At 38.7% G+C, this 11574-nt stretch overlaps 1 long non-coding RNA gene across 1 annotated transcript; it reads right to left on the bottom strand.

Moving 5' to 3' along the window:
• Positions 1–8693: 8693 nt before the first annotated feature.
• On the bottom strand, positions 8694–9316 carry LOC140008156 (uncharacterized). The gene is made up of 2 exons (XR_011815557.1): positions 9136–9316; positions 8694–8981 (listed from the first exon to the last, which is right to left on the bottom strand). It is a non-coding gene; the product is annotated as an uncharacterized lncRNA (long non-coding RNA).
• Positions 9317–11574: the final 2258 nt, after the last annotated feature.

Below are 11574 nucleotides of genomic sequence, written 5' to 3'. Positions count from 1 at the left end.
TGGGGGTGAAGTCAACAATTCTTTCAACTTGTCGAAGGCCTTCTCACATTTGTCATTGAACTCGAAGGTCACATCCTTTTGTAGGAGTTGGAACAACGGGGCTCCAATTTTTGAAAAGTCCCTGATGAACTTTCGATAAAAACTTGCATGTCCAAAAAAAGAACGCACCTCCCGCACACTCGCGGGGTAAGGTAATGCAGAAATAATGTCTATTTTAGCCTTGTCAACTTCTATGCCCTTAGACGATACAATATGACCCGGACTATCCCGTGCTCAACCATAAAATGACATTTTTCCCAATTAAGCACAAGATTAGTCTCAATACACCTTATCAGGATCAATTTCAGGTTATCTAGACACGTATCAAAACTATCATCATACACACTGAAATCATCCATGAAAACTTCAATAATTTTCTCCGCGTATTCAGAAAAAATACTCACCATACACCTCTGGAATGTTGCAGGTGCATTGCACAACCCAAATGGCATTCGTCTATAAGCAAAGGTCCCGAACGGGCACGTGAAGGTTGTCTTCTCTTGATCCTCCGGGGCAATTGCTATCTGAAAGTATCCTGAAAATCCATCCAAAAAGCAATAATAAGCTCTACCAGCTAAACGTTCAACCATTTGGTCAATTAAAGGAAGAGGGAAATGGTCCTTTTTAGTGACGGCGTTCAGCCTACGGTAGTCTATGCACTGCCTCCATCCCGTGGGTTTGCGCACTGGCACGAGCTCACCTGTTTGGTTGGCTTCCACCGTCACTCCCGCCTTCTTCGGGACTACCTGGACCGGACTCACCCAAGGGCTATCAGATATTGCAAAGATGATCCCCACATCTAGCAATTTTAGAATCTCTTTCTTTACAACTTCCATCATGAGGGGATTGAGCCTTCTTTGAGCCTGCCTAACAGGTTTGGCATCGTCTTCTAGCCTAATCCGATGCATACAGACAGCCGGGCTGATTCCCTTAATGTCTGCAATTGTCCAACCTATCGCCTCTTTATGCTCTCTAAGGACCCGGATCAGTTTCTCCTCCTGAATTCTTGACAGTGCCGATGAGATAATCACCGGGAGTGTCTCATTATCACCTAGATATGCATATTTCAGGTGCTCTGGCAGAGGTTTCAACTCCAGTACAGGTGCCTGCACCACAGATGGCAATACCCTCTGGTGAGGCTCGGGAGTAAAAATAGGTAGGATTTCATACCTTTTCGTGGTGGTCTGCAATGAGTGTAATGCACCTATTGTGCATTTTAAATCCTCACTCCACTCCACCTGAGGGGTTGTCTCCAACTCGAGGTGCTTGGTTAAATCCACCTCCAGCTCATCCATGCCATCAGTTTCAAACACTTCCTGCACTACAGGGTCAATAGCACTCACAGAAAAAATTGAGCTAAAGTTGGAGTTCGAGGGGTACTTCATAGTATCAAAAATATTAAAATGCACAATTTCTCCATCAAATTCCATGGACAAGGTACCCTTATTAACATCAATTTTCGTCTGTGTGGTGCTCATAAAAGGTCTACCCAATAACAAAGGTGAGGGATCAGGGGAGTGATCATCATCCATATCAAGTACATAAAAATCAGCTGGAAACACCAAATCATTAACTTTTACCAACACATCTTCAACCAACCCGTCAGAATATGCATTAGTTCGGTCAGCTAATTGAATGATTATTCCAGTTTCTTTTAATGGACCTAATTTTAGAGAAGCATAGATAGACTTAGGCATGACATTAATTGATACTCCTAGATCTAACATGCCCCTTCTGATCACAGTATTACCTATCCTACAGGGAATAGTAAACATACCTGGGTCCCCGCACTTTGGTGGGAGTTTTCTCTGCAGGACCGCAGACACGTTTTCCCCAACAATAATCCTTTCATCCCCTCTCAATCGCCTTCGGTTGACACACAAGTCCCTTAGGAATTTGGCATATTTTGGTACTTGTTTGATGGCGTCTAAGAGGGGGATATTTATCTTAACCTTGCGAAAAACCTCCAAGATCTCCTTCTCCTTATCCTGTTTCTTCGATTTTTCCAACCTGCTAGGAAAAGGAGGCGGGTTAGTTTTAACTGTAATTATTGGGTCAGGAAGTACCTTTGGATCTGCACCATTGCTGTCCTCCCTTTCAAGCTCATTTTCGATCTTTTCCTCATTCTTATCCTTAGGAATCACAGGTTCAGGCCCCTGAATTTCTTTCCCACTCCTTAGGGTCATTGCGCTCACATTCTTCGGATTCAACTCCGGTTGAGATGGCAGCTTCCCTTGGTTCTGGGACTCCAAACGGTTAACTTTGGTGGCCAGTTGACTTATCTGATTTCTTATGTCCTGCATTTCGGAGTCCGTCCTTTGCTGATTTTGCATAATAGCTGCCTCCGTCCTTTGCTGATTTTGCGCCATGGTTGTCATCATTTGTTTCAGCATCTCCTCCGTAGATGAACCAGATTGAGTGGGCGGAGGTGGTCGGGGTTGGTATTGCTGCTGGTACCCTGGTGGCTTATTTGGCACAAAGTTAGACTGCCTGTTCGGTGTAAAGTTGGGTTGCCTATTCCCTCCATAACTGAGGTTGGGATGATCTCTCCACCCGGGGTTGTAGGTGCTTGTGTAAGGGTCGTACTGCTTCCTTGGCGCAGGCGCGTGGTCAGCCATGTTCACCTGTTCTGCAGTTTCTTTCTGAATCATTGGGCACATGTCTGCAGAGTGGCCTACACCAGTGCAAATCCCGCATACCCTGGCTTGTGATGCATTTCTCACAGCCTGTTGCCTAACAAACGCAGTCAACTCATTTAGCTGTTGCTGTATAGAGGGTGTCTCTACCTCATTCACCTTACGTATTGGGACATCCTCTCTTGTACTGAATTGCTGTGAATTCTCTGCCATCCCCTCTATTAACTCCCGTGCTTCTTGAGGGGTTTTGTTTACCAGGGCCCCTCCACTTGCAGCATCAATGATGCTCCTGTCTCTAAAAAGGAGCCCCTCATAAAAATATTGTATGATCAACTGCTCACTTATTTGGTGTTGGGGGCACCTGCGCAACAAGTTCTTATACCGTTTCCAATACTCGTAAAGTGACTCCCCTGGATGCTGCTTGATCCCACAAATTTCTTTTCTTAGACTCGCAGCCCTGGACGCAGGAAAATATTTATCCAGAAATTTTTTCTTCAATTGGCCCCACGTGGTGATGCTACCTGGTGACAGGTAGTACAGCCAGTCCTTCGCAGAATCTTTCATGGAGAAGGGGAATGCCCTCATTTTTATCTGCTCTTCTGTAATTCCCGGGGGTTTCATACTATTGCACACGACATCAAACTCCTGCAGATGCTTATACGGCTCTTCACCTGGTAAACCATGAAAAGAGGGTAAAAGTTGAATCAGACCAGATTTTAGTTCAAATGGAATGTTGTCATTTAAAGCAGGGAAAGTAATGCATAAAGGCTGCTGAGTTAAATCAGGAGCAGCCAACTCCCTTAATGTTTGTGCATTAGCCATGGTGCCTTCCTCCTGGTCAGAGTCACTCGAAGTGTTACCAAACGAATCTGTTGGTTCAACTTCTGACTCGGGTCTTTGAGATGTAGCCCTGGAGTGCTCTTCTCTGAGCTGTCTGGTTTCCTTTCTCGTTTTACGCGCGGTCTTCTCTATCTCATGGTCAAAAATCAAATCACCTGTACGAGAAGATCGAGGCATACACTAGAAGAAAACCAGCAAATTAGGACACAAAATGAATTTAAAAAGAAACAAATAATAACGCCAGTCCCCGGCAGCGGCGCCAAAAATTGACAGGTCGTCAGCCTGTGCAATAATAAAGTTAAACCTAATTGCCAGTTAAAATGACCAAAACCCAATTCCAAGTACTGGAGCAGGGACTCTAGGTGTGCAATGGGTTACTTGATTCACCCTGTTCCCGAAGAGTTTGCTTGATCCAATATACCCGAATGGAATGGTTATTCCTTTTCACAAATAATTATGAATTTGTAGACAGGGCAAGTAGGGTCGTATCCACAGAGACTGGGTATATTTGTTTCTTAAGAAATCCAAAGTAACACAGGGGGTGATTTTGTGGGAACGACGATAATTAAATAAATTCAAATGAGAAAATAAAAATAAACAACTAACTAGAAATTGAACCACAATTTACTGAACTCAGGATAACAATAATCAAAGGCCTAAATCAATTAAAACAAAGAGACAATAAAAAATAAAATAAAGTAGGCAATTAAAAGTCAAATGGCAATCCACTACAATCAAGGAAATATTAACTAAAGATCTAGCCAAGAAGTAACTTCAGCAATGGTTCACCTAATTGATCATTGATGCAAAGGCAGTCCCAATTATTCACCAATAAATAGGTTATAACTGCCAAACAAGCGATGACAGTCAGCCCCTCCTTACTGTGTCGGTGATCAAGGTACGCCCGTTAATCACTGCTCTAATTAAGAAATAATCTTAGGTACGCCCGTAAGATTTAATTTTCCAATTGCCTTACGTATTAGAGGAGCCCTATTCTAATCAAATAACGCACTACCAGGGTTATTTTAGATTAGCCCGCGTATCCCCCTGACACGAATCTAATCGTGCCAGTTGTCACTATTTTGAGAAAATTAAACAATTACGGATTTAATACGCCAATTGACAATAGATTACCAAATCAATTAATTATCCGGATCCAAGACAATCAACTAATTAAATAACCATAAGTATAGTAATCAGGGAATACACGACTACCAATAAATAAAAGGGAAAGATTAAATTAAATCGATCTCACAATTTTTAGGCGACTCAAAGCATCCGTCGTTTCTTGACTAGAATGAGGGGATTAGCTCATATTGGATGAACTAAGCCCGCGGGAAATTTCAGCCAGAGTCACGGCCATTGACTGCATTTCAGGAGCCGCAATTCGTCGAACAATTGGAAAGCAAATGAAAGGCGCAGATAACAATTGTAGCTTTCTAATTGTTCCTAGCATTCGTAAAGCAAATTCACTCCAGAAGTACAATAAGGAAAAGTCAAAGAAAGTGGGCTTCAATTCCTCTCTCCTGTCATGCGGGTCCAGCAGCCAAAATGAAAAACTACCATAAACTACAAAGGAAAAGTCTAGAGCTAAGCTCTCCTGCCATGCGCAGGAGTTCCTTCGTCAAAAAGTCCAACCAGGAAAAGAAAAGCACGTCCCATGCTGAACTCTTCTTCCCCTTTTATTGCAGCGGCTCTCCAGGAATAGAAGACCACTCCATCCGCTGCCCTCTTCTGCAATTTTACCAAAATGGGCCTGACCTCTTTTTTCCAAAAGTGCCCTTGGGACAAACTTAATCATCTGAATTCTTTTCCTGCCGATTCGGCACCTGCTATCATATTTATATTCTACTCCCTGAAATAAACGTCAAATACTAAAAATGAGTAGAATCCAGCAAATAAATCCACATCAAGTCAGGTAATAGGAGGAATTAATAATAAAATAAATGAATAAATTGCAACCTATCACCAGCCAATTAATAAAACATGTCCACAACGCAAATGATTTTGTGTCGGTGAATTTTGATTGTATGAATTTTCAAATTTTGATGTGACACGCTGGTATAATTTAAAAAAAAAAAAGAAGAAGAAGAAGAAATGACTTAGCTGGAAGACCTTGCGATGCAACATCCTATCGATGTCACCAATTAATTAATTAATCAGCTAATGGTCGTGATTCTGTGCGTTAAAGAGTGACAGTAAAACATGTTTAATCTGCAGTAAAATTATTTAATGTCTATTTACTGAATTGTCTCTGAACTTACTAGCCACCAGGGGGACTCTAGAACTAAGAGAAAAGGCCTAGCAACTGCAGTATACATGGAATGGTTCTTGAAACGACTTGAGTACAAAAAAGTCCTTTTCAACTGACTAACAATCATACCAGGCAATGGAGATAGGGCAAACAGAATTACCAACCAGAGCCAGGAGATGAAATTTCCAAATAACATACATCACTGACAACCGCAACATATCATCAACTGAAATTTTATAAGCATCCAGCATCAAAACCATCAAATTGAACCCAAAATCTTATTCTCCAACCAATTTATAAATTATACAAATTACAAATTATGAATTATGTAGAATCGGGAGATGAAAATAGATGACCCAGTTGCAACGGTCAAGGGACTAGAATGAAAATTTGCCAGTATTCAAGAAATATTTCAATAATGGCAAAATAGAATCTGTAATAACATGATTTTTATAAAATCCATTAACGAATGAAAAGTAAAAGAAGCACATAAACTAAAAATGATGACGAAAAAAAGAGATTTCTTTCCTTGATTTGAACTCTGTGACTAGGGCATCATCAGAAGGATCTTCTAAGGTTGGGAAACAAACCTCAACTGAATAAAGATTGAGAACAAAAATCACCAATGGAGCTAAAATAATGAAATAAAAAAAATTAAAAGAAGAGATTACTGAATTAATCTAGATTTCTTCATCAACTCGTCCATGAGTTTTAAAAGTAATCCAGATTCATAAATTTCAATTAATCCAGCTTGCTTCATTAACTCGTCCACGAGTTTCAAAGTTAATCCAGCTTCAAAAGTTTCGCTCAAATTAGATTGGTTTCATCGGTGGAGACTTGGATAAGAACGGAAGAACAAGAAAGTGCACCAATTTTGATAGAACATGGCATCGTCTTTGATAAAACAATGCTTCAGGTGCTATTGCTGCTTCTCGTCATCGATATTAATTGTAAAAACATCTAGTGTCAATCTACTAAAGGGTTAAGTAATTACCTGTTTGATGAGAAATGGAGAGATAGAGTGAGAAATTAGGGATGAGCAGAGGCAAAATCGAAAGTTTTCGGAAGAGAAATTTGGGGCATAGAGTTCTCGGACTATAGAAGAAATTTAGAAAAATTGAGAGGGGAGAAGAAGTGGAAGGACTGAGAAAATGGAAAGATTACTTGTCATGAATATGATTCAGCAATTATTCGTTTAATGCTTGGATAGCTCACAACAACGACATCGTTTAGTTGCGCAATTAGTGGTGGAATTTAATTGTGACATTAATTTGCCACAAAAAGCCAAGTACAGGGTCAATATTTCAGCATAATCAAAATAATACCACTTTATTGCGGCAAATTAGCTATGTGCCGCAAATGGCCAATTCTGTTGTAGTGGTAGGAGATGAAAAGGCAGTTTTCGTATCGCTTAATAAAACAAATGAAACCCTGCAGTCCTTTTGAGTATTTACTAAAATCTACTGCAGAAAATGTTATCCAGCTAATGAAAAGGCTTAATTCGCTTGCTTAATAATTCACTTACTTAATTCACTTACCTATTTTTCCATACATGTGCTAGGTGTTGTGGTAATGAATTTTTTGTAGCTTTTCTTCTTTTGGTTTTTTGAGGTCTAATTGAAACTAAATTCTTTCCTTTTATTTTGTTACTAAAGGTTGGGATTAGAGTGGTAGTGAAGCTAATCGAGTTGTTTAGAGAATCTCGACTTGAACTTCTTACATCATTTTGGTTCTTGATCACTACGATGTTTTTCACAACTGCAATGGTATAGATTGTTTTCTACAAGAATTACATTTGAATAAATTCAGATATATGCATATTATTTACGAATTTTTTTCCTTTTTTTTTTTTTGAATTTTTGGTTAGATTGGTTTCGTGGTCAAGGCTTTGATCGAGTCAAGCTCTCCACGGTATAGATTGGAAGAAGCAATTCAAGACCCTAAGCTTTCTAAATTAAAATTGGATCAGCACAATGCAGAGAAATTAGTAAAAGCTTCTTTGAAGATGTCCAAATGACGGAATGCTTTAAAGAAGCAAAGCCATTTGAGGGGGAAGATGGAACTTGAATAGTATTAAAAGTTTTTTTTTAAAGCTTTTGAGTTTGGCATTTTTTTAGGATGGTAAAGGATATGGCTTGCTAACTATGTCTCTTATGTTCCAAAAAAAAAAAGAAAAAAGAAAAGCTATGTCTCTTATGATACTCCCTCCATTCCACTTCAGTAGTCTTGCTTTCTTCTTTTCATCCATCTCAAATTATAATTCACTATTCAAATGAAAATTTTAGTTAATTTTAATTTTTCTAAAATATCCTTATGTAATGTATTTTGTTATTAGTGAGTATAACTTATCTTATTCAATAATTACTTTGATTTATACTAGTGTAACTTTTCATAAGTACTGTTGTTATAATTAATGTAAAAGTATGATGATTAGTCATACTCCTATTATTAATGTAAAAATATTTTAGAAAAAGGGAATTTCGCCAATTCGGTCCTTAAACATTTTCACTTAAATCAATTTCGTCTTTAATGAAATATTTTAACCAATTTAGTCCTTGAACTAGTTTTTTACTTCCAATGTAGGACTTTTCACTGCATTTTACTCAATTTCTATGGACCAACAGGGTATAATTGTCACATTGATTTAATCTTCTGCAATTAGCTGACAAAACAGATTAGAGATCATCACATAAAGGTATATTTATCACCGGAGCCACACCCTTTTCCTTTTTCATTTATTCCTCCTTCCCAACTCCGAAGAGGACATCACATAATCCTGTCTGTCTCTGTCTTTTTCTCATCATACAAGGGGGAATAGTCAGCCACCGCACACAGCGGCATCGCCAAAAGATGAACGGAAAGCAAAGAACATATTCCAAACCCCACTCCCAGCCAATTCAAAGCAACAATGAATATACAAAGACTACAACGGCCAAGGACCTCATGGCAGCTTCATATATCATCCAGGAATGGGCAATCCAATTGCTAATTTGCTAGTTGGAGATGTTAAAGACAAGAAGTCCAAATCTAAACACAAACGAGCCACATCGGGTAATCAGTATAATTTCTTTTCATGCTCTCTTGCATATAAACTACTATATTGAGATTATACAGATTATAAATAAATTAGTTGATCCAAGGGTGTGGCTTCAAGTCAGACCTCAAGTAGTTGATCCATCTCAATCTGCAACTCTTCCCACATCTAAGTAGTCCTTCAAGCGATCAAAATGGACACAAAAAAGGTATTAATTCCATACTCAAGGGCAGGCCTTGTTGCTGATATGATAATAATGGAGAACTCAAATAACTATAACTTGGTGAAATTGTTTGTGAACGAAGATAGCAGTATCATGTACACAGGGGTACCTGCGTTCTTTGGTAGTGACCTCCAGGAACCTTCTCCGTTGGCTTGAATGTACTTGGTCAAGATTTCATCTCTTCAGCCGTCCACCTCCCTCTCTTTATGCCCACTTTCTCACAGCAAGGGGCTCTTCCCATTATTCTTCAGGTTTCAGATCAGATTAGAGATGCTCAGCTGCCGTTCTAATTGCTCTTTTCTGAAATTTTTTTTGTAGAAAAATGAGTTTTCAAACGGGGCCTGCGTTTTAAAGGAGGAGATGGAAGAGCCTCGCAACAAACTTTGTCGCCTAGCGTAGCTGGTTGACTTTCAAAAACTTTTTATGCATGTTTTTATTGTACACTCTCAAGTCTCAAAAGTTGAGGTACTGGATTTATCAATGTATAGAGTACAGACCTTTCTGTTCCATTTCTGTGCATTCTGTGAGGACCCGCAAATTTCTTATATTTTTCCTCAAAAATACCTTTTATTTGAAATTATGATTTACTAAAGCCCTACTACCCCATTTGTTCCACAATAAGAATAAATAAACCTAGAAAGTAGGGTTTCACTTTTGGTTTCAAGATTGGAGCAAAATTAGGGTTTTCGTGTTTTTCCGCCGGATGAATTTTTGGTATAGAGCAAGGATCAAATTTGGTGGTTAAAAGTGACTTTTAAGTGCGAAATAAAATGTGATTAGGGGCAATGATATAAGGTTAGTGAATAGGAAGTAAAAACCCTAGTACGTGTGTTTTTAAGAAAAACGGCGCGAACCGACGGGTCCCGTGCACTACCGATTGAACGCACCACTTGACCACCACTTTCTTACCATACAAGCTTATTGATACTTGAGCAAAATATCCTCTTATTTTCAGCTAGGTTTGACCGAATTCTAAGGCTAGAATAACAAGGAAAAGAAAGAGAAAAATGAAATGTGGTGGTGGCGACAAGTGTCGCCACCTAAGGATTTCTTGACCAAGAGTTAGTCTTTCTTCTTATCTCCAAATTTTGCACCTTTCCTCTTCATTTTTTCTGTGCTTGGCCGAACAAGAGAGGGAGAGAGAGAGCAAGAAAGAGAGCCATCCTACATCTTGATTTCCATCTACAAAGTAAGAAAACAAAGAAAATAAACCGATTAAACTCACCTTTGAGTGTTTAGTTAGTGAAGTGTTGGTGAGATTTTGAAAGGGAAAGCTAGGGTTTCACTTGGTTGACACTAATCAAGGTAAGGATGCTGATTTCTCTAATTCTTACTTTGAATCTTGTGTAAATTAGCTTAGCAACTCAAGTTGGTGATGAATAACGGTTGTAGCATGTCTTGGGGGTTGTTTTCTTGTGGACATATGAGTTAGGGTTTGGGGGGAATTGCTGCCAAACTTGATGTATGATTGATATATGTTGTATATAAGATTATATAAGGAGTTTTGGTAGTGTTGGAAGTAAGAAATCAAGAAAGGTTGCACTGAAATCAACAAATTCCAGATTTCTGGAAAAATTTTCCCCTTTCTGTCCGGTTTTGTAGCCTCATGTTAGAGGCCGAATTGGCCTTAGGTCAAAACATGAAAGTTGTAGAGAATGGTATTTTATAACTGCCCACAAAATTCAGCTCAATCGGAGCAACGCAGCTTGTGAAAAGATGAAAATACCCTTGCTGATCTAGGTCACTTTCCAGAGTTCCGCGTGGACAGTTTAGTCCTTTTGGTTGAGTTTATTCACTATAATCCGTTTGGATTTAGCCTTTCACCAAAACATGAAAGTTTCAGTGTCCTGTCTTAGATTTGTAACTGTAGACACCAAATTTTGATTTTATTTTTTTATTAGTTTTATTAATATTTATTTTAGTTTGGTTTTACTAATCTCATTTTTAGATATTTTAGCATTAAAAAAAAAGAAAGAAAAAAAAGAAAAGCGTTCAAAAAATATGTTTTAGTTGTTTCAGATTTAGTTTCATTATTTAAAAATGAAAAAAAATGATGAAAAATTGAAAAATGAAAAAAAGGAAAAAGAAGAAAAGAAAAAGAGGAAAATCTTAGCTTTTTATCTTTTGGTTATTAATTTTGTACATTTTATTTAAGTTTAAGCTTGTTTGAATTATTCTTATTTTTATTGTGATTTAAATTAAGTGTTAAAAAAAAAAGAAGGGAAAAGCTGTTTTCGTGCATGAGAGCCATCGGATGGCCAAGGAAAGAGCATGGGGTTTGGGGTGGTTGCTAACCATTCAGATAAGGGCTAAGAGGGAGGCTCGGTGATATAAAAGGAAAAAACAGCCGCAAGGGAAAGATATAGCCGAGAGCCGCAAGAGGGGAGAGAGATAGAAAGTGACGGCTAGAGAAAAGGCTGAGGGAGTGATGGCTAGAATCTGGAATAGGGGAGGAACGGCAAAACAAAAAGGAAAAGACTGGGTCTTTGGGGGCTGAGGAGAGAAAACAGCGGCTGGGGTTTTGAGAGCTAAGGAGAGAGAATTTTTG

This window comes from Coffea arabica, chromosome 6c (assembly GCF_036785885.1).
Source record: "Coffea arabica cultivar ET-39 chromosome 6c, Coffea Arabica ET-39 HiFi, whole genome shotgun sequence".
NCBI lineage: Eukaryota > Viridiplantae > Streptophyta > Magnoliopsida > Gentianales > Rubiaceae > Coffea > Coffea arabica.
Note: the sequence above shows the minus strand (reverse complement) of the source record. Positions and strands in the feature narration are given on the sequence as shown.